Raw genomic sequence first — 23,746 nt, 5'->3', positions numbered from 1 at the left:
AGTTATTAAACTAACCATTTAATGGTGTGGCTGCTCCGTGCACCAAATCACCGCTCGCTCAGAGGCATTATTTGGCAGTCATAGCCCATGTCAAACAAAAGACCACATCGGTGGGGGGTGGGGGAGAGGGGGAAGTGGATGATGCGCATCGAGGAGGGCACCTGTCGGGATGAGCGCTGGGTGTTGTATGCAAGTCAATTTGACGATAAATTATATTTAAAAAAAAAAAGACCACGTCAAGATTTTCTAAACATCAACAAATAACTTAGAAATTATTAAAACTATTTGATGAGTGATTTAAAAAGCAGTTTTATAATCTATAAACATAGAGAGTTAGAGAATAAAAGGATTTATATGCATTTAATTTTTGATGAATATATTATATAATATGTATCAATATATCCAAACGTCTCTATCTCCATCTACCTGTATTAATTCTATTTCTGTAGCTGTATCTCTATATTACTATACCTGTTGTTAGGTATTTTGACCACTGCTCCTAGGCACAACTCACATTCCACACTAGCTTTCTGTCCTGGCTTCACCTTTTGGATGGCACGCATGGAATTGGCTTCCCAGCGCTGACCTTGGCTCCAGGCGGGAACTATTCTGGTTCTCCCCTGCAGCTGGCTACACCGCCTCACACCGCCTTGAGTCACACCCCTTTTAATTCAGCCCAGGCCTCTTCCTTCCCTGGCACAACCAGTGGGGAGCACTCCCACTTATCTTGCCTCTGTCAGTCTCAGCAGGGCCTGGGTAGTTAAAGGATGCCCATCCACACCCTTGCTGCAGGTATCAAACTTTGCTGCCCGGGGAAGCAGCCGAAATCTTGGCCAATATCTTCTTTTCCCAAGGGCCATTTTTATTTCGTGTCCCGGCTTCAATTGCAGAAGGAAAAGCTTTATTCCTTTATAGAAGAATTTCAGGCATCAGAGGCAGCTGGGGAAGAATTTTGGGAGCTGAAGAATCTAGAATACTAATGTTTTATGAGTCCTTCTGCCAATCAAAAGAGAAAAAAACTTGGACTTTTAGCATATTATTTTTCCAGAGGGGGAAAGAAAAGTTCCCCTACATTCTTTAGTTTCTGCTTTATCATTGAACGGATCATGTGAGTATACAGGCTTAAATGAGATGGAATTACTGTCTGATACATCACTTGTTATGTCGTAGGATATGTCTGTATCTTCAATAGCCCACGCAATAAAAGTAATACCTAGCACGAATTGGATGCTTCTTCTATGCCAGGCATTGTGTTAAGAATTACACACATACCGGGGTGCCTGGGTAGCTCAGTCGGTTAAGTGTCCCACTCGATTTCGGCTCAGGTCATGATCCCAGGGTCACGGAATTGAGCCCCGCGTCGGGCTCTGTGCTGACAGCATGGAGCCTGCTTGGGATTCTCTCTCTCCCTCTCTCTCTCTGCCCCTTCCCTGCTCCCTCATGCTCCCCCGCCTTCCTTCTCAAAATAAATAAATCAACATTACAAAAAAAGAATTACACATGCGCTGTCTCGTTTAACCTTCAAAACAAATTTAGGAGAGAGGTACTATTTTTATCCCCATTTGCACATTGTCTACTTGAACTCCCCTTCCTAATCCATTCTTGCCCCATCTGGGCCTTGCTCTGTGCCCCAGACTCCGTATCCTTTGGATTCTGTTTGGGTTTGGCCAATGGGAGTTGCCACGGGAGACTGGACGGTAGGAGAAAAGAGATAGAGATTAGGGTATTTCTTCGTAGATCCCACTTCACCCTCTCTCTGGTCGTGGCAGCAGCTAGCTTTCTCCCTTCACGGTGACAGCCTTGGTCAGTCGTCCCTTCTCCAGAGCTCCAGCTCTCACTGGGAGCCGGACACACCACTTCCCTTTCCTCTTCTTTCTGGCCCAGGGGCTTTAAGAACTTCCTGCTGCTGCTGGTCTCTGGGTGCCCTGACCTCTCCGGTTGGTTCCTTTAACCCTGCTCATACCTATATAAATAGCATCTTCATTAAATTACCTCCGCAGATGGCCAGCGGCGTGTGCCTTCTGTTTCTTGCTAGAACTCTGGCTAATACATTAATATTTGAGCTCAGAACCATCCGCCACAGATCCTGCCCGTTTCATTTCTTTACTTAGTTCCTTCTTCTAAATGCTATGTTTTTGTTTGTTTGTTTTGAAATGGCCACTGGGCTTTATTTGAAGAGAACTGGTCTTACACATAAAGTTATCTGTTTTTTAGGTGAGCACTGATTAATTTGACTCTGGACTGTAGAAACCATCTTCCGTAGCCATACGTACGTATTTCTGGATATCGACCCTCTCCAGGGATTATTACTTCTTATTCACAAATGTGTAACTGAAAAGTCTCAAGGGCTGGTGTTCAGTGTGACACAAGCACACATTATAGTAACCGGCAAGCAACTTTTGTCCCCTTAAACCAAAGTAAACATTTGGGGGCATTTCTGGAAAATCCGGTTAGACAAATTTCCGCAAGATGCTGTTCGTGGCCTTAGCACAGTCTGTGTGGGGAAGAACTTTATTGGCAGCTCAGATGGTTTAACGGCTCAATTGCATTCTTGGGAAAACTTGAATCTTTATAATATAATTTCGTATCATAAATGGATAAATGTTCTCTTTTTTTTCCATTTTATTTCTTAAGTAATCTCTACCCTCAACGCGGGGCCTTGAATGCATAACCCTGAGATCAAGAGTCACATGCTGGATGGACTGAGCCAGCCAGGTGCTCCAGGAACAAATGTTCTAGGGTTTAGGCAAATTAATACGCCTTTAAAATAAAAGCAGACATTGGAAATAGAGACTTGAGCTGCAGCTTCGCACTGGCTCCCAATTTCTTAGACGTTAAGTAGGAAAATATATTTAAAAGCTTGTCCTGGAATCTGTCTATATCCTTAGGCATAATTCAGTATCAAATAACGCATAAGACAACCGCACATAATAGATTTTAAATATCACGTAAATGTAATCCAATTTTCCTCTTCCCAACCCTCATGATTCATATTTTCTTAGCCACTGGAATTCTTACGTATAGTTTCCAAGTTGATAGGGTTGACTTTTGTTAAGGGCGGTGTGACTAAGCAGAGATAGCTTCTCATTAGAGCTACACTGTTCCGGACCCCAGCACACCGCCCGGACACGCTCTGCCATGGGCATGCACGTGTTGAGATACTTGTGGCTTATCAGAGTCCAGTTCGTGATGCTCATTTCCTTAGCACAAGACCAGGAAACAGGCAGAAAACAGGTCATAACAAATACGTAAGTCTGTGTTGCATTTTTATTTGTTTGTTTGTTTGTTTGTTTGAGAGAGCGGGAGTGCTCATGCCCGGGTACACGCATGTGAGAGCGACTTGGGGAGGGGCAAAGGGAGAGGGAGGGAGAGAATCCTAAACAGGCTCCATGCCCAGGTTGGCCCTGAGATCTAAATCAAGAGCCGGTCGCTTAAGGGACGGAGCCATTACATTTTTAGAAAGGTACAGAATTTTTATTGGAACAATCGACTTGGTAATTAAACATTCACATACTTATCTTAAAGTGTTCTTTTTCACACTTAACCATTTAAATAAATGATTGCATAAGAAATTGCGCTTTAACCGTTATTTTGTAGATGTAAATGTTATGTTACAGAGTCGCTAAGGTAGAAAATAATTACAGCTGAAACACAGCTGCTCATTTTATAGATGCTAGGACTGCATTCAAAGGGGGATCTCAAAATCCCGAAGAAGATCTAAGACTTCACAGCCCTATCTGCTGATTTCTGCCTGAAACTTTGGGATAGAGTTTCCCTCTTTTAGGTTAAACTCTCAGTGCCTCTTGAAATGCAAATACCGTCTTGGGAAGGTAGTAGTCTACATTTGAATTGGCTGCGAGTAACAGAAAACCCAAAATAGCAGTACTTAAATGCATAGTTTATTTTTCCCTCATTTATAATAAATTTGGAAGTAGATAGTTCAATGTTGGGAAGAAAGTCCCATGGTCATTAAGAACCCAATCCCCTTTAGTCTTTTTGCTTCCTCATCTTAAGCACATGCATTCTATTTCCAAGTTCCACTCAGAGTCCAAGATGGCTGCAGGAGCTCAAGCCATCATATATGTATTCCAGCCAGTAGGAAAGAAAGGCAAAGGGCCCCTGCCAGTTTGTATCCCCTTCTAAAGAGGCTTCCTGAATATCCCATCCAAGAACTTCTCCTTAGATCACATTGGTCAACCCTAGCTGAAAGGTAGGTTGGGTAATATAATCTTGTTACTGGTCTCAGTGTAATCTAGAATAAAGCTAAGATTCTGTAGCCAAGGAAGAAAGGTAACCAGTGGTCTCAACCATGGAAGGATAACATTTTCAATCTTTTATCAGTCATTTAAGCATGAGTGGGGATAAGGGACCTGAACAAATTATTTTAGGAGAGAATGGGAATGTACTGGGATCTGAGAAGAGGAGAAGAAAAGAAGTAAGACTGAATTAGGGAAGGAAAGCTAAAGAAAAGATTCAGTGTTTGGCACTTACTAGTTAATCAAGAAGCATTTATGGAAGGAAGGGGGAAGAGGGGCAGGAAGGAAGGAAGGAAGGAAGGGAGGGAGGGAGGGAGGATTGATCTTTTGCAAATGCTTTGGGCATAGAGACCTGTTTCATTGATTTTTTTTATCCCTAAATGCCCCCAGCACAGGCTCTTGCCATTTAAGTAGATTGGGATGTAAGGTCTCTCCTTTCTCTTAGATCTGATATATTTTGCTCAACCTTGATAATGTCACATCATTTTGTCGCCCTGTTGGCATTGCTCTCTCCTGCTAAAGCATGCATTCTCAATGAGAGACCAAAAATCTTAGCTATGACAATGATTTATGGCCCCCCAAAGGGCCACAAACACATTGATAGATAAGCTGTGTATCTGTGGATTTGAAATTTCATGGAGGGGGAGGAAAGGTCTACAAAGGCTCCTTGGGGAGAGATGATGAAAAAACGGTTGAGAAACACTAAACTATGACTTCCTTGAGGTTGGAGGGGAGCAGAATGTGCCCCCTCAAAATGTGCCACTTTGGCTTGTGGATAATTTTGAACTGAAAGCAATCAAGAGGCAGTAGACTCGAGAAACAGTTGTGCCTCTTCCTCAACTGCCTAAAGAACTCAGGTAGGGGGCCTGGCCCAGAAAGTGAACTACTACCAGAGATAACTTTCATCTGAAAGACTTACCTGCAGGGCAGGGCAAACATGTAATTATCATAAATAAAGAACAAAGATAAAGACAGAATTTAAGGGAGAAAAATGGAGTAAAATAGAAGTATTATTTCTAAAAGTACCAGAAGAACAGAAAAGGAAAGGTCAAAGTGGGGAACGTGAACAATTTTCTGTCCCCGTCTATCTCTCTTTCCTCCTCTCTCTTTTTTTATTTTTTACTCATTTTGATTTATTTTTTTAAGTAGGGTCCACACCCAATATGGGGTTCACACCCAACGTGAGGCTCGAACTCACCACCCTGAGATCAAGAGTTGTTACCAACTGAGCCAGCCAGGTGCCCCTCCCTCTCTCTCTTTTCTACTTTAATATTTTTTTTCCTTTTTCTCCTGTTATAAAAGATCTGAGTTCTGGGGCATCTGGGTGGCTCAGCCGGTTGAGCGTCCAACTCTTGATACCAGCTCAGGTCATGATCTCCTGGTTTTGTAGGTTCGAGCCCTGCATGGATCTCTGTGCACTGACTACATGAAGCCTGCTTGGGATTCTCTCTCTCTCTCTCTCTCTCTGGCCCTCCCCTGCTTGTGCTCTCTCTCTCTCTCAAATAAAAATTTTTTAAAAAGTTCTTAGATCTGAGTAAACATGCAGGAAGATATTGAAATTTCAAAAATAATTCATCTTTTGGAACTGTTAAGGAGCAAGAACTCATGTTCCCTTCAGAGGTCCTTCTGGCTGGGCTAAGAATCAAATTGACATGAGTCAGATTAACAGGAGAAAATAAAATTTAATAGACACACATTCGGGGAACCCACATCGACATGGAAATTCCAAGGACAGTCAGGCACAATGAGGTCTGTCCATCATCTTGAACTAAGGAGAAGGGGTAGAAGCCTGGGACTTCACAGGAAAGGGATGCCCTTCTTGGAACGATAAGAAGCCTGGATGTTGGTAATTAGACCCTACCATACACATGGGTCTCTCAGATAAAATTTACCTCTGCTAATAACCCTTATTCTGGGAAAGACCCCCAATGCAGATTCTTCTGTATAGTAAAGGAGAGGCAAACGTTTCTCTTGAGCCCATGAGGTGTTGATTGCCTTCAGCTCAAAATAATCTTCATGCTGGGTATAGCCCATTTGGAGCGGCCTGCTCTCAGTCCCTACAGAACACTGAGGAAAATCTGAAAGTATTTCTCACAATGAATACAATATTAATCTGAAGCAGTGGCTCCCAAGACTTTGGGAGTTTTGATATGGTTGTTTGAATGTACAGACTACATGCAGATTGTACATAAATGCATGTACACACACACACACACACACACCCCAAATGTTTTGTTATCCTATAGAAATAACCTAAAAGGAAACACTTTGTGCAGAACCTAACAATTTTAATCACGCAGGGGATCTCTGATGTATTCATTCTGGTAAATCAGTTCTAGATCATTCCAGCTGATAGGAATTAACCAATGCTTTCTTTTTTTTTCTTTTTTTCTTTTTTCTTTTTCCTTTTTTTTTCCTTTTTATTTTTTTTTTCAATATATGAAATTTATTGTCAAAATGGTTTCCACACAACACCCAGTGCTCATCCCAAAAGGTGCCCTCCCCAATACCCATCACCCACCCTCCCCTCCCTCCCACCCCCCATCAACCCTCAGTTTGTTCTCAGTTTAAATTTTTTTTTTCTTTCAACGTTTTTTATTTATTTTGGGGACAGAGAGAGACAGAGCATGAACGGGGGAGGGACAGAGAGAGAGGGAGACACAGAATCGGAAACAGGCTCCAGGCTCCGAGCCATCAGCCCAGAGCCCGACGCGGGGCTCGAACTCACGGACCGCGAGATCGTGACCTGGCCAAAGTCGGACGCTTAACCGACTGCGCCACCCAGGCGCCCCTGTTCTCAGTTTTTAAGAGTCTCTCATGCTTTGGGGATAAAGAGCTCACCAAACTCCACACCCGAAAAACAAATAACCCAGTGAAGAAATGGGCAGAAAACATGAATAGACACTTCTCTAAAGAAGACATCCGGATGGCACATGAAAAGATGCTCAACGTCGCTCCTTATCAGGGAAATACAAATCAAAACCACACTCAGATATCACCTCACGTCAGTCAGAGTGGCCGAAATGAACAAATCAGGATACTATAGATGCTGGAGAGGATGTGGAGAAACAGGAACCCTCTTGCACTGTTGGTGGGAAAACCAATGCTTTCTTAAAAATGTTTTTTTTTTTTTCAGTAGCAGCTTTATTATTTTTTTAAGAGAGAGAGAGAGCGCACATGAGTTGGAGAAAGGGGCAGCGGGGAAGAAAGAGAATCGTAAGCAGGCTCCACACTCAGCACAGAGCCTGACCTGGGGCTCAATCCCACGACCCTGGGATTATGACCTGACCCCAAATCCAGAGTCAGACACTCAACCTACTGAGCCACCCAGGCGCCCCTTCAATAACAGCTTTTTAGAGGTATAACTCACAAAGCATGCAATTCACCCCTTAAGGTATAAAATTCATTCGTTTTTTATATATTCACAGAGTTGTGTAACTGTTCACCACAATAAATTTCCGAACATTTCATCACCCTAAAAAGAAACACCATACCCATTAGCACTCAGTTCCCATTTTCCCTCCCCACTTCTCTCAGCCCTAGGCAACAACGAATCTACTTTCTGTCTCTATAGATTTGCCTATGCTGGGGGTGCCCGGGTGGCTCAGTGGCTTAAGTGTCAGACTTCGGCTCAGGTCACGATCTCACAGTTTGTGAGTTTGAACCTCGCGTCACGCTCTGCGCTGACAGCTCAGAGCCTGGAGCCTGCTTCGGATTCTGTGTCTTCTTTCTCTGTTCCTCCCCTGCTTGTGCTCTGTGTCTCTCTCTCTCTGACAAGTACAATTAAAAAAAAATTTTAAAAAATGATTTGCCTATGCTGGACATTTGAGATAAATGGAATCATGCAATATACAACATATAGCCTTTTATGACTGACTTTTTTCACTTAGCATCATGTTTTCAGGGATCATCCATGTTATGGCATGTACCGCCACCCCATTCCTTTCCATGGCCAAATAATATTTCATTGTATGGATATGTCATTTTGTTCATCCATTCATCGGTTGACGGACATCTGGGCCCTTTCCACTTTTTGGGTATTATTAATAATGCGGCTTTCAACATTCACATACAAGTTTTTTGTGGGTATATGTTTTCGTTTCTCTTGGGTGTATGTGTATACCAAAGAGTAAAATTTCTGGAACATACGGTAACTCTGTGTGAAACTTTTTGAGAAACTGCCACACTCTTTTCTAAAACAACTGCATCATTTTACAGTCTTACTAGTGGTGTGTGAGGGTTCCAAGTTCTCTATAGTCTTAGAACAATTACAATCATCTCTCCCTTTTTTGTAGCCATCCTAGTGGGTGAAAGTGGTATCTCACTGGGGATTTGATTTGCATTTCCTTGATGATTAAGGATGATGAGCAAATTTTCATGTGCTTATTAGTCATTTGTATATTTTCTTTGGAGAGATATCTATTCAGATTTTTTGCCCATTAAAAAAAAATTTTAACGTTTATTCATTTTTGAGAGAGAGACAGAGTGTGAGCGGGGGAGGGGCAGAGAGAGAGGGAGACACAGAATCCAAAGCAGGATCCAGGCTCTGAGCCTTCAGCACAGAGCCCGACGCGGGGCTCGAACTCATGAACTGTGAGATCATGACCTGAGCTGAAGTCAGATGTCCAACCGACCGAGCCACCCAGGCCCCAGATCCTTTGCCCATGTTTTAATTGGGTTATTTTATTATTATTATTAGGTGGTAAGTTTTTTATATTTTCTAGGTACAAGTCCCTTATCAGTTACATGATTTGCAAACGAAGGGGAGCAGGAATGCCACCCCAAAATATTCCTCTTTGACATATTGATTATTTGGGGCTGATTATTTTTGAGAGGCTGCAGACACAGGAGAATCTTTGGAGTCATAGTAGAAGTGCCCTTTTGTAAAAAACATTACATTTATGAGGGAAATCTCCATTTGTAAGGGTGTCGCCCTCTCTGTACCCGGAAGAGAAAGATGACTAAATCTCTAGAAACTCTTATCGATGGAGAAGGTAAGGACTTGGGTCTACTTGACAACCGTACCCCTGTTGACTGTGCTTTTCCTGGTAAATCTCCCCTTACCAGGTCTTCCTCCTCCCCCACCCCCAGCCCCAACACTTTTTGTCTTTAGCGGAAGATGTTATTTATTTAAGGTGGTTGCTTAGGCCATTTCTGGGAGTTACTCACTTGTCCTGGGTCTCTCCCATGTGTACAGGAGGTATCAATCTTATTAAACATCTGTTTGTCTTTCCCCTGTCAATCTATCTTTTATTACAGAGGGGTCTCAGCCAGGAATCCAGAAGGAATCTAGAAATCATGTTTCGTCCCCCACACAAATATTTTCTTTTGCTCTGTGAGCTGTCTTCTTATTTTCTTGATAAAGTTTTCACTGTTGATAAAGTGTAATTTATCAGTTTTTCCTTTTGTTGCTTGTGCTTTTCAGTATCATGTCTAAGACCCATTGTGTAATCCAAGGCCAGAAAGATTTAGGCCTATGCTTTCTTCTAAGGGTTTTACAGTTTTCGCTCTTATGTCTTTGATCCATTTTCAGTTAATGTTTGTATATGGTATAAATCAGGGATACAACTTAATTCTTTTGTTTGTCGGTAACCAGCGGTCCCGGCACCACTGGTTGAAAAGACTATTCTTGCCCAGCACTTTTGTTGAAAATCAGTTGACTGTAAATGTGAGAATTTGTGTCTGGACTCTTGTTAACTCTATTAAATAATTTTTCAATTCGATTCCATTAATCTATATATCTGCCCTTAGGCCAGCACCACACTATCTTGATTAACGTAGCTTTGTAGTAAGTTCCGAAATTGGTAAGTTTGAGTCTAAATTTGTTATCCTTTTTTTGTTTGTTACTCTTTTTCAAAATTGTTTTGTCTATTCTGAGTCCCTTCTGTGTCCATTTGAATTTTAGGAACAGCTCGTTGATTTCTGTAAAAAAGCCAGCCTGGATTTTGATAGATTGCATTCAATATGTAGATCAATTTGGGAACTGTTGCCATTATGATGATATTAAGTTCTTGTGAACAACGATATCTGTCTGTTTGCTTAAGTCTTTCGTTTCTTTCAAGAATGTTTTGTATTTCAGAACATAAATTTTGAATTTCTTTTTTTAAATGTTTACTTATTTTTGAGAGAGAGAGAGCGCAAGTGGGGTAGGTGCAGAGAGAAAGAGGGACAGAGGATCTGAAGTGGGCTCCACGTTAACAGCAGAGAGCCCAATGTGGGGCTCGAGCTCACGAACTGTGGGATCACGACCTGAGCTGAAGTCAGACGGTCAACCAACTGAGCCACCCAGGTGCCCCTAAATTTTGAATTTCTTTAATTTTATTCCTGAGTGTTTTATTGTTTAATGCTATTTTAAATAGAATTGCTTTTTAATTTCATTTTCTGATTGTTCGTTTTAAGTATATAGAAATACAATTGATTGGGGCACCTGGGTGGCTCAGTTGGTTAAGCTTCCGACTCTTGATTTCGGCTCAGGTCATGATCTCACAGTTTCATGAGTTCAAGCCTCACGTTCAGCTCTGCACCAACAGTGCAAAGCATGCTTGTAATTTTTCCTTTCTCTCTGCCCCTCCCCTGCTTGCACTCTCTCTGTCTCTTTCAAAATAAATAAATAAACTTGAAGAAAGAAATACAATTGATTTTTGTATATTAATTTTATATCCTGAAACTTTTTTAAAGAAAAAACATTATTTTATTTTTTTCTTTCTTTTTTGTTATTATTATTTTTTGGTGTTTTTTCTTAAGTTAATTTATTTATTTTGGGAGAGAGAGAGGGCTGGGGAGGGGCAGAGAGAGAGGGAGAGAAAGAGAATCCCAAGCAGGCTCCACACTCTCAGCACAGGGCCAGACTCAGGGTTCGAACTCACAAACTGAGATTAGGACCTGAACCGAAATCAAGAGTCAGTCACTTAACCGACTGAGCCACCTAGGCACCCCTGTCTGGTGTGTTTTTAAGTAAACTCTACTCCTGATGTGGGGCTCAAGCTCAAACTCATGATCCTGAGATCCAGGGTCACATGCTCTACCAACTGAACCAGTCAGGCACCCCAAAGATTTTATTATTTTATTTTATTTTAATTTTTAAGTAGGCTCCATACCCAGCATCGAGTCCTACGCGAGGCTTGAACTCATGACCCTGAGATCAAGACCTGAGCTGAGATCAAGAGTTTGACGCTTAACTGACTGAGCCACCCAGTCGCTCCCCAAAGATTTCATTTTTAAGTAATCTCTACACCCAGCACGGGGCTGGAACTTACAACCCCGAGATCAAGAGTTGCATGCTCTATCGACCGAGCCCGCCAGGCAGCCAGGCGCCCCATATCCTGAAAACTTTTTAAAATAGTTTATTAGTTCTAGCAGATTTTAGAGGATTATTTGGGATTTTCTATATATAAAGTCATGTTATCTATAAACAGAGTTAGTGGAATCGAAGTATTAAGAGCAGACAGCCTTGTCTTATTCCCGATTTTAGGAGAAGCCCTTAAGATGCTCTTTATCAGGTTTGGAAAATTCCCTTATATTCCTAGTTTGTTGAGTGCTTTTATCATGAAGAGGTGTTGAATATTTTTAATGCTTCTCTGCCTCTATTGAGATAATTATGTGGTTTTTGTCCTTTATTTTATTAATACACTGTATTAGAGTAATTAATTTTCGCATGGTAGACCAACCTGCGTTCCTGGGATAAATTGCTCTTGGTTATGTGTATAATGCTTTTTATATGTTGCTAGATTTGTATTTTTTTATTTTTGCATATATCTATATCTATATCTATCTATATCTAGGACAGATATTGGTCTGTATTTTTCTTTGCTTATGATGTCTTAGTCTAATTTTGTTCTCAGAAAATTCTGGCTTCATATAATGAGTTGGGAATTTTTTGAAGAGTTTGTGAAGAAATGCTGTAAGTTCCTCTTTAAATATTTGGTAGAAAGAATTCAGGGGTGTCTGGGTGGCTCAGTCGGTTAAGCATCTGGCTCTTGATTTAGGCTCAGATCATGATCTCACAGCTTGTGGGTTCGAGGCCTGTGTCCAGCTGTGTGCTGATAGCTCAAGAGCCTGGAGCCCACTTTGGATTCTCTCTCTCTCTCTCTCTCTCTCTCTCTCTCCCTCTGCCCCTCCCACTCATTCTCTCTCTCTCTCTCTCTCGAAAATAAATAAACATTGGGGCGCCTGGGTGGCTCAGTCGGTTAAGCGTCCGATTTCAGCCCGGGTCACGATCTCGCGGTCTGTGAGTTCGAGCCCCGCGTCGGGCTCTGGGCTGATGGCTCAGAGCCTGGAGCCTGTTTCCGATTCTGTGTCTCCCTCTCTCTCTGCCCCTCCCCCGTTCAAGCTCTGTCTCTCTCTGTCTCAAAAATAAATAAACGTTAAAAAAATTTTTTTTTAAATAAATAAATAAATAAATAAATAAATAAACATTAACAAAAACATTAAAAAAAATTTGGTAGAATTCGTCAATGAAGCCATCTGGGCCTGGGCTTTTCCTTGTGGGTAGGTTTTTTTTGTTTGTTTTTGTTTTTTTACTTGTTCAGTCTCTTCACTAGTTTTGGGTCTCCTCACATTTTCTATTTCTTCTTCTTTTTTTCATTGAGATAAAATGGATATGTACTTCTTGAGTCAGTTTAAGTAGTTTGTGTCATTCTACAAATGTGTCCATTTTATTTAAGTTATCTAACATTCCTTTCTCGGCCTCTTTATTTCTTTAACGTTGGTATAATGTCCCCTGCTTTATGTCTTTTTTTGAACTTCTTGTTTTTATTGTTTTAAGTTTATTAATTTATTTTGATAGAAAGAGAGAGCACACGTGCATGCAAGTGGGGGGAGGGGCAGAGAGAGAGGGAGAGGCAGAGAATCCCAGGCAGGCTCTGCACTGTCAGTGTGGAGGCTGATACGGGGCTCAAACTCACGAACCATGAGATCATGACCTGAACTGAAGTCAGACGCTTAACACACTGAGCCACCCAGGAGCCCCCTGTTTTATTTCTGATTTTTAGTAATTCGAGTCGTCTTTCTTTTCTTCTCGGTCCACATAATTAAAGATTTGTCGACTTTTGTTGATCTTGCAACAACAATAAAACAAACTTTTATTTTCTCCATTGTTTTTCTGTTGTATTACTTTATGTGCTAATATTTATTGTGTCAGTATTTTCTTTTACAGATGAAAAACTGTAGCCCTAAGAGGCAAAGAGCTTTGCTCTAAGAAATTAACTCACATACATTTCATCCTTCCGTTTTTTTTTTTTTAAGATTTTATTTTTAAGTAATCTCTACACCCAACGTGGGGCTTGAACTCACAACCCTGAGATCAAGAGTCGCGCACATGTTCCACCCACTGAGCCAGCTGGGAGCCCCTCATCCTTCCTTCTGAAGGTAAGTCTTAAGCTTTGGAAGAACAAAATGAGCGAAGCGTCAAGGCTCAAGGCACACCACTTAGGGTTTTCATATAACCTTGTCCACCATAGTTCATTAATCTTGTGTGAATGACTGTGTTAGAGAGTGGCTAGCTGGTCACTAAAACTAGATTATCTCACTCCTGGGCACCTAGGTAGAATTCATTTCCCAGCCTCCCTGCAGTTAGGTATGGCCATATAACTCTCGCCTCGCCAATGAAATGAGAGCAAAAAGAGAAGTGCACCGTTCAGACCAGTCCTGGAAATACCCAATCACAGTCTTCTCTCCCTTCCCACCATCTGCTGGCTGAATGTTGCCCTCAGGGCATTCTTGAAAGCCACAGATTGAAGATGGTGGAGTCTTTCTTACCGCCTGTGTCTACCTTAGTCATCCATGCTCAAGAGTTGTGTAACCAAGTTCCTCTGTGATTTTTGTGATAAAGAGAATTGAAACTTTCTAGAATTCAATCCCGGGATGACTCTAACCCCTGTAGATGCATAGTCCTCCCACTTGAGTCGGCTGTAGCTACTGTGTGTGCCTGAAACTTTAGAATTTGCCCAGTGACTTAGGAAGTATAAAGGGCTGTTGTATATTATCGCATTTAGCCCTAAAAACAGCCTTAGAATGTAAGGTCAGTGAAAATGGCAAATGTGTATATCCTGGTCACCTTATCCTCGGCATCTCTCACAGTATCAGCAACATAATAGGTACTCAATAAATACTTGCTGAATGAATAGATACACAACCTTGAGTAGGTTGAGGGCATGGAAAGAGAGGTTTACAAGAACGTGTCAGCAGTCTATTTTTTTTTTTAATAATTATTTATTTTGGGGAGAGTGCAAGCAGGGGAGGGGCAGAGAGAGGGTGACAGAGAATCTGCACTGACAGGCTGACAGCAGTGAGCCTGGTGTGGGGCTCGAACTTAAGAAACTTCGAGATCATGACCTGAGCCGAAGTCGGACGCTCAACTGACTGAGCCACCCAGGTGCCCCACAATTTTTTTAATGTTTGTTTTTGAGACAGAGAGACAGACAGAAGATCTCAAGCAGGCTCTGTGCTGACAGCAGAGAGCCCAACGTGAGGCTCAAACTCACAAACCGTAAGATCATGACCTGAGCTGAAGTCAAAGTCAGACACTTAACCCACCGAGCCACCCAAGGACCCCTCTCATCAGCAGTTTAAAGCAAGTTTCTATGTCTAAAGCAATAATGAATGTAAAATATTAGTGCCTGGCACACAGCAGGCATGGAATTATATAATCTATTATATATTAATATATACATGATATATGAATATATATATGTATGTATATGTATGTTTCTCATCATAATTGGCATTAGAATAACTTTAGAACTTGACTGTCTAGCTAGAGTAGACCTGACAAATATGTGGAATCCAGTAAGAGTAATTAAGTGTTTCAGCCCTCTGAGATAGGATAACATTTCATAATAGAGTGAAGCTGTAAATAGATAAGGTAAATCCAATCGGATGGTGTAGCAATCTGAATTGAAGGGTCTCAGATTTTCAATGATTCTTCTCAGACGAAAAGGGTCAAAGAAGTTACAAAAGTAAATAAGCCTTGACTTGAATTTACTTGGGATTCTGAGAGCAAAACTAACCACATTTATGGGATCTGAACTTGGAGTTGCCCATTGAGTTTTGTTTTTAATATTTATTTATTTTTGAGAGACTGAGAGAGAGCATGAGCAGGGGAGAGGTAGAGAGAGACGCACACGGAATCCGAAGCAGGCTCCAGGCTCTGAGCTGTCAGCACAGAGCCCTACATGGGGCTCGAACTTATGAGCCATGAGATCATGACCTGAGCCGAAGTCAGATGCTTAACCGACTGAGCCACCCAGGCATCCCTGGAGTTGCCCACTGAGATAGCCACCATGAGAAACCATGCGTGTGGCAGGGGCACTGTAAGGCAGTTTGGGTTGTGGGAAAGATCCCTCTGAATGTCTATAGCTCCAGATCTCACATTCTGATCAAATCTCACTCAACTGAGAAGGTAACCTCAAAATCCACTTGGGGAGTAACTCCAAATTGCTTGTGATGACATAATTGCCTTCTCCTTTTAAATTGAAGTACAGTTGACATGCAATGTTACGTTAGTTTCAGGTGTACAACATGGTGATTCAACAAGTTTAAAGGTTATGCTGTGCTCACTACAAGTGTAGGTGTCACCTGTCATCATACAACATTATTACAATACCATTGACTCTTTTCCCTATGCTGTACCTGTGACTTATTCATTCCATAACTGGAAACCTGTACCTCTCTCTCCCCTTTACCCCTTTTGTCCACCCCCTCCACCCACCTTCTTCCCTCTGGCAACAATCAGTTTGCTCTCTGTATCTGTGAGTCTGTTTTTGCTTTTTGTTTGTTTATTCACTTGTTTTGTTTCTAGATTCCACATATAAGTAAAATCATGTGGCATTTGTCTTTCTCTGCCTGACCTATTTCACTTAGCATAATACCCTCTGGGTCCATCTGTGCTGTCACAAATGCCAAGATCTCATTCTTTTTTAAGGCTGAGTAATATTCCATTGCATATATATATGCACACACACACACACACATACACATGCCACATTTCTTTATCCATTCAACTGTTGATGGACATTTGGGTTCGTGATTGTCTGTTGAGATAGCACCTTTAGCCCAGAGTTTCTCCCCCTTGACACTAGTGATACTTTGTGCTGCATGATTCTGTCCCGTGGGAACTGTCTTATGCATTGTACGATATTTAGCAGCATCCCTGCTCTCTACCCACTAGATGTCAGTAGAATTTCTCCCCTATCCCAGTTGCAACCAAAAAACAAAAAACAAAAACAAAAACAAAACAAAAAAACAAACAGAAAGCTCTTGGACATTGGCAAATGTGCCCGGGAGGCAAAATCACCCTTTATTCAGAATCACTGCTTTACCCCTAAGAAGATTTACAGTGAAGTATAGAGACAGATAAGTCAATCAAACCTATAGTATTAATATTTTTGTGTTATGTTTGGGAATTGTCTGTATGTATCTACTTGTAATGTTTAAGATAATTTTGAATATTTAATTATCTAACAGATTAGCTTTATGTTTCTTGTTTAATGTTTACTTATTTTGAGAGAGAGAGTGAGAGTGTGAGTGAGGGAAGGGCAGAGAGAGAGAGTGGGGGAGAGAGAATCCCAAGCAGGCCCCATGCTGTCAGCGCAGAGCCCAACGTGGGGCCGGATCCCACGAACTGTGAGATCGTGACCTGAGCCCAGATGAAGAGTCAGACGCTTAACCCACTGGGCCACTCAAGAGCCCCGATTAGTTTTATGTTTCTAATTTGAAATACACACGTGAGAAATTGATTTAGGCTTGTGACGACCAGTTTATGAAGTTTGCAAACAGTACCAGAACATTGGAAAGGACTTACTTAGAAGTTTTGTTTACTACTTATTAGAATCGGTGACATTCTTGAGGAAGTTGTTTGTTAGGAAACAGTTGATGCAGAAAATAAAATATGTTAGATGTTCAAATTTGGCTTAAAATTATTTGAAATAACTTAATTAATTAATTGTAAAAGTCCCAGTAAAATTATCGATAAAATGCAATTATATTTATAAAGAAAACGAGATTTGTAAGTTGACCTTAAAAGCTTAAGAAAGGTCTGTTTTTCAGTTTTAAAATTTGTTAATTTAATTTGGATTGAATATTATTTCCAAGAACCAAATTAGCATCTGAATAATATTTTCTGTGTGCAAAAGTCATCCTTGAGGACACAAAAAAACTTCACATTGACAATGAGACGTTAGTTGCCTCATAAGGGGTGTGGCCGATGGTTTTACACATAGTCCCTGGCGGCTCTAAGGAACAGTCTTATGTCCTCTCATTCCACAGAATCACTTTCTGGAATGATGAATAAAATGGTGACTAAAAATGAGAAAATCAAGGGAGATAATGAGGGAGAAGTGTTCCCTCAAAATGACGGGAAATGAAAGGCACTAATATTTTGAGGTTTTTCAAACTTATTTTGAGGGAAAAATATATTCAGGATAAGCCATAAATACTGTCCTAAATCAATTAAAAAAAAACAGAATAGGAAGATAGTATGTAAGTGTGCCTAGAACAGTGTTTCTTAAATTTGAATGCACATACAAATCACCTGGGGAGCCTGTGAAACTGAGCATTCTGTGACAGGATAGAAACGCTGTGGTGGTAATCATTTCGCAATATATAAATGCATCAAATCAACACACTGTACATCTTCAACTTACATGATGTTATGGGTCAATGATATCTCAATAAAGCTGAAAAAATTTAGAAATAAAGTTTACGAAAGTTAAAAGTGGCACGACCAATTTTGCAGAGAGCTGTGTTTATAATGAAAATTGCTGGTTTAATTTTTAAAAATGTATATATGTTGTATTGTAAAAAAAAAAGAAAATTCTGATGCAGAAGGTCTGGAGTGGGGCCTGAGATACTCTATCTCTTTTTTTATGTTTTTTTCTATTTATTTTTTGAGAGAGAGAGAGAGAGAGAGCGAGTTGGAGAGGGCCAGAGAGAGGAGACACAGAATCGGAAGCAGGCTCCAGGCTCTGAGCTGTCAGCACAGAGCCCGACGTGAACCCACGGACCGGGAGATCATGACCTGAGCTGAAGTCAGCTGCTTAACCTACTGAGCCACCCAGGCTCCCTGAGATTCCACATTTCTAACAAGTCCACAGTTGGTGTCAATACCGGTCCCAGAACCACACTTGAAGTGGCAAGAAGTAATTATAATTCTGTTCTCTAAACACAAGGTAAAGGCGGGGCGCCTGGGTGGCTCAGTCGGCTAAGCGTCCGACTTCAGCTCAGGTCACGATCTCACAGTTCGTGGGTTCGAGCCCCGTGTCGGGCTCTGTGCGGACAGCTCAGAGCCTGGAGCCTGTTTCAGATTCTGTGGCTCCCTCTCTCTCTGACCCTCCCCCGTTCATGCTCTATCTCTCTCTGTCTCAAAAATAAATAAATAAACGTTAAAAAAAATAAAAAATAAAATAAAAACAAGGTAAAGGGGAGCAAATTTTGCCACCCCGATAGCCCTCCTTGCCATAGTGATCACTTTAAGCTGGATATTTTTAAGAAACTGCACACACAGGAGAAGCTCTGAAAACCCAGGCGGAGTCACCCTCTTGCAAGAGACATTTACATTTGTCCCCATTTGTATGGAGAGAAATCTCCATTTTTAAGGGTGTCTCTCTCCCAGTAGCAGGAAGAGGAGGTTGACTCTATATCTCTAGAAATCGTGATTTATGGAGAAGGCAATGATTGAGATCTGCATAACGTCCTCGCCCTTGTTTACTGTGCTTTCCTGGTAGCCTCCCATAACTGATTCCACACCCCCAAGATCTTTAGGCCTTAGCTGGCGATGGTGTTTAAGGTGATGGCTTTGGGCCATTTGGGGGAGTCACTCTGTTCCCTGGGTCTGTCCTGTATTTACAGGAGGTATACATGTTATTAAACTTCTTTTTGTTACTGTGTCTTATAGCAATTGAATTGTTAGACTGACCAAAGAACCTAGAAAAGAAGAAGGGAAACCTTTTCTGCTCCTACAAAGGACTATCCTTAACTCATAAGCCAATACCAAAAGAACTGATGCCCTCATATGTGAGGACAAAGGAGTGAGGAGGGTCTTAGCTGGTGACCTTCCTCATTCCCATGGGAGCCCACAGAGTCTCCCTTCCTCAGAGGCATGAATATCAGTGATGGGGTTTTGGAGTGATGGTGGGGTTCGGAGCTGATGGCCAAGGAAGAATTCTTGAAGACATCTTTGGTGCAAAAAGGTGACTTTATTAGAGCACGGGGACAGGACCCGTGGGCAGAAGGAGCTGCACTGGGGTTGTGACGGGTAACTGGTTATATACTCTCAGGTTGGGAGAGGGACAGGGACAGCGTAAGTCTCTAAGGAATTTTGGAAGCACGGTTTTCAGGACCTTGAGGCCTAGCTGTTGTTAGGAAAACGTCATTTATTACTATTTAGTAAAACCTCAGTTATGACATCCTTTGGTTGTATATCAGGGGCCATATGCTTGGAGTTTAATTGCCAGCATATACTTGGGGGTTAAAGATAAAGGAGGTTTGCAAAGGAATTTTTATGTGTTTAAGGAGACTCACAGGATCCTGGGGGAGGGGGTGCTCTCAGGATAATGTTAAACTAAGATTCCCTTTTGCCCCCAGCAAAGTGTCATCATCGAGGCAGCTGAGCTCCTAGAGGGAAGTCACTCTGCCTGTTTCAAGGACTCGTCACTGGGCTGTAGGCAGTCAGGGAATTCCATTTTTCATTTGCCTTTGTTTCCCACGTCACCATGGCAAGCACTTAAACCCCCTTCCATCTTGATGAGGGTGATTATTAGGGCTCCAGGAAACGGAGTCTATAGGTTTCTGGACATTAGGCTTTGGGTAAGATTTACCTTTTTCTTGCAGTTTACTAAGTGATCCGTGCACTGAAGGAGACTCCTGTCCTGCAGGACTGTGATCCCTATCAGTCAACCATTTGCTTTCTTTCCTTTCCCCTGTTCTTGGGCAGCCAGGAGTGTCCAAGGAATATCACACATGTCCCACCTCGGGGGCGGGGGGGGGGGTACTGTTAGACTTTGCCCTCAGCTTGTCTCACGCTCCCTCATCAGCAACAGCCGGTATCGACTCTCTTCCGCTGGACCAAGATGGCTAAATATCAACACTTTTAGATCCTCGTGCTGGGGCCAAGAACTTTGAGTGTTAGGCGGGATTAGGAGGGATTAGGCCAGCAGAGAAAAGAGAGGGTTTCTCTCCTTCCCCAGAACATCAGGGACTCTGCATCTCAGTGTTTGACTTCCCTTGCTGCTTGTGTTAGAGTAGGCAGTTAGTTAGGTTCTAATAGGGTACGTGGAGATCAGCAATGAGGAAGTCATGGCTGGCTTTTGGGAAGGTCCGAGGCCCGTCCTGGCAGAGCTCCACAAGAAGCTAGATCAAACCAGGCAGGCCCAAGATGGCAGATGCCATGACAGGAAACCCCTCACCAAATAAGGAAGAAAAAGCATGAAACCCTGCTTCCCGCCTCAAGTAATAAATATTCCACCCCCTAGTTCACAACAGTCAATAAAAGATAGAAACCCAACCCCCAGGGCGTGCAGCTCTCTCTCTCCTGAGCTTGTTCACGCTTGTATCTCCAGAGTGTACTTTTCACTTTAATAAACTTTCCTGCTTGTGTTACTCACCCACTGTGCTGCATGTCTGTCCTTGAATTCATTCTTGTGACAAGACCAAGAACCTTCAGCCACTCCCTTGGGTCTGGCTGGGTCAAGGCCTTAGGGCCCCAGATCTCCCCAGTTCACTTGGCAACAACTGTTCTGCCTTGAGAATGTAAAAGGAATGGACCTGTCTCCGAAAAATCACGGTTAATAAAATTATTTAACAATCCTCTAGGCAAAAACCACAGAAATAAAAATAAAGCGTTAGAAGAATCAGGAAATGGGGTGCCTGGGTGACTCAGTCAGCTAAGTGTCCAACTCTTGGTTTTGGCTCAGGTCACAATCTCATGGTTTTTGGGATAGAGCCCTGCGTTGGGCTCCCTGCTGATGGTGCAGAGCCTGCTTGGGATTCTCTCTCTCCCTCTCTCTCTCTGCCTCTCCCGTGCTCACTCTCTCTCTCTCTCTCTCTCAAAATAAATAAACATCGGTTAAGCATTTGACTCTTGGCTTCAGCTGGGGTCGTGATCTCATGGTTCGTGAGTTTGAGTCCCACGTCGGGCTCTGCGCTGACGGCTCGGAGCCTGCTTGGGATTCTCTGTCTCCCTCTCTCTCTGCCTCTCCCCTCAAAATAAATAAATAAGATTAAAAAAGGAATTATTATAAAAATTGTACAAAAAATTAAAGTAATAATGATGTTCTTGCTATCCGAATAAACTGCTTTTAAATAAAATATACAAAATTTGGTAGTTTTAAAGAACAATCCTAGTTATGTGAAATGATTTTTATGTGTCTAAATGGAAAAAGAACTGTATGGCTGTCAGGGGCACTGAAGATAAGTAATGCAGAAATAGATTCTATTTAATTTACCCCCCCAAAAACCCCAAGGCTTGGTTATGGGGCATTTCCGTTTATAATTAAAACATATTTATATCTTTAATAATGAGTGATGTTGGGAGTACATGATTATTTTAGTTAGAGAAGTCCAAAGACTAAAATATTAGTGCTGGGTCTAGAAAAAACTTGAGAAGCTGGGAAGGAAATAGAATGATCTACCTTGAGAATTTTTAGTACAAATATTAGTCATGACTAATGTTGATTGAACATTTACTTTGTGCTGGGTAGTCTAATAAACCCTCAACACCAATACTTCTCAGATTGTAACGTACATAAGAATTGTCTGAGGGTCTGATTAAAATGCAGATTCTGCTTCAGTAGGTCTCGGGAGGAAACTGAGATTTTTCATCTAGGAAGTACCTAAGTGATATATATACACCACTGGCTGGGTTCAGGTACCATACTTTGAATAGCAAGGTTCTACTTGGATCATCTCAGTTAATTCTCACAGCAACCCTATATACTCTCAATGTCTTCATTTTACAGATAAGGAAACCGAGTCCTAGGGAGATCACACGATTTGTCTTAAGTGGTAGGGCTGGCATTCTGACTCGAAGTCTACATTCTTAAATTAGAAAGATCTAGGCAGCCATTCTTAACTCTGGCTGCACATTAGATCTACCTGGAGAACTTTTTAAAACACTGATGGCGCCACCATATACATCAGATTCTCTGAGGATGGGGCCTAATCATCAGTATTTATTTCAAGCTCCCCAGGCGGTTTCAATGGGTAGTCAATTCAGAGTACCACTGATGTGGTTTAACCCTTCTTTTACAAATAAGGAAATTGAGGTCCCCCCAAAGAGTCAGTGTTTATTATTATTATTTTTAAATGTTTATTTATTTTTGAGAGAGAGAGAGACGGAGACAGAGTGCGAGGTGGGGAGGGCAGAGAGAGAGGGAGACATAGAATCCGAAGCACGCTCCAGGCTCTGAGCTGTCTGCACAGATTCTGACACGGGGCTGGAACTCACAAACCGTGAGATAATGACCTGAGCTGAAGTCACATGGTTAACTGACGAAGCCCCCCGGGGCGGGGGGGGGGCTTCAAAGAGTCAGTGATTGAAACACAGAACCCCGGGTCCCCTCATTCAGTCAATATCCTAAAGAGAGGCCACTGCAATACAGGCTGGGGAGGGGGAGGGGCAGATGTTTATCTTTGTGGGAAAAAAAATGATAATTTAAACCTTATTAAACTATAAACTAATAAAAGCCTACAGGGCACTCACTGAAAGACACGAAAGAGGATCGACACTTGGAGAGTGATTTACAGTACTTTGAGGAAAAAAGGTACACGGCTGTGTTTCCAAAGACAAAGCAGCATCAAAAGGAGCGTCAGAAACCCAAAAAGAGTGTAAAGGGTGGAGCATCTGCCGGGTCTTAGCAGAATTCTAGTCTCCACATGGAGGAGAAAACGAAAAAGGAGAACAACAACACACTGTACTTTGGTTGGGTCCAGTAAAGTTGCGTGAAAAGTCCCAAGAAATTTCACGTCTACCCCAGAGGGCACAGGATCTCCAATTTTGAAGATTTCCAGATTCCTTGAGAAGAGTTCACACCATTCATGAAATGATTCACCCACTCGACAAATATTTGTTAATCACCTGCTATGAGCTAGGTACTAGACCCTGAAAATACAGCAACAAACACGACGGATACAGAGGCTCCATCTGAGAAGGGTGCTGTCCAGCCTAATGCTCTGGATGTCCACATCAAGAGAAGTCATGTGACATGGGCTTAGTCAATCATAACACTCCATCCTCCTCACCATATGATGGTCCAAGCCAGGCCAATGAGAACCTGTCTCTGGGATGATTATTCCCCAAACCAGAAGTTGTTTCTTCTCTGATTGTTATCTGGGCTGATGATAGAAGTTGGAAGTGTCTATAGCCATGTTTCAGGCCACTTAGCATGGAGGAAGTCCTGTGTAGAAAGAGGAGATTGGAACTAACTATTGAGAGAGGGAGGGAGAGGAATCCGATGACATAATTTGAATTCCTGTATGCAGAATCCACTCCACCTCTG

The sequence above is a fragment of the Lynx canadensis genome, chromosome X (assembly GCF_007474595.2).
Source record: "Lynx canadensis isolate LIC74 chromosome X, mLynCan4.pri.v2, whole genome shotgun sequence".
NCBI lineage: Eukaryota > Metazoa > Chordata > Mammalia > Carnivora > Felidae > Lynx > Lynx canadensis.
This window is presented reverse-complemented; position numbering follows the sequence as displayed.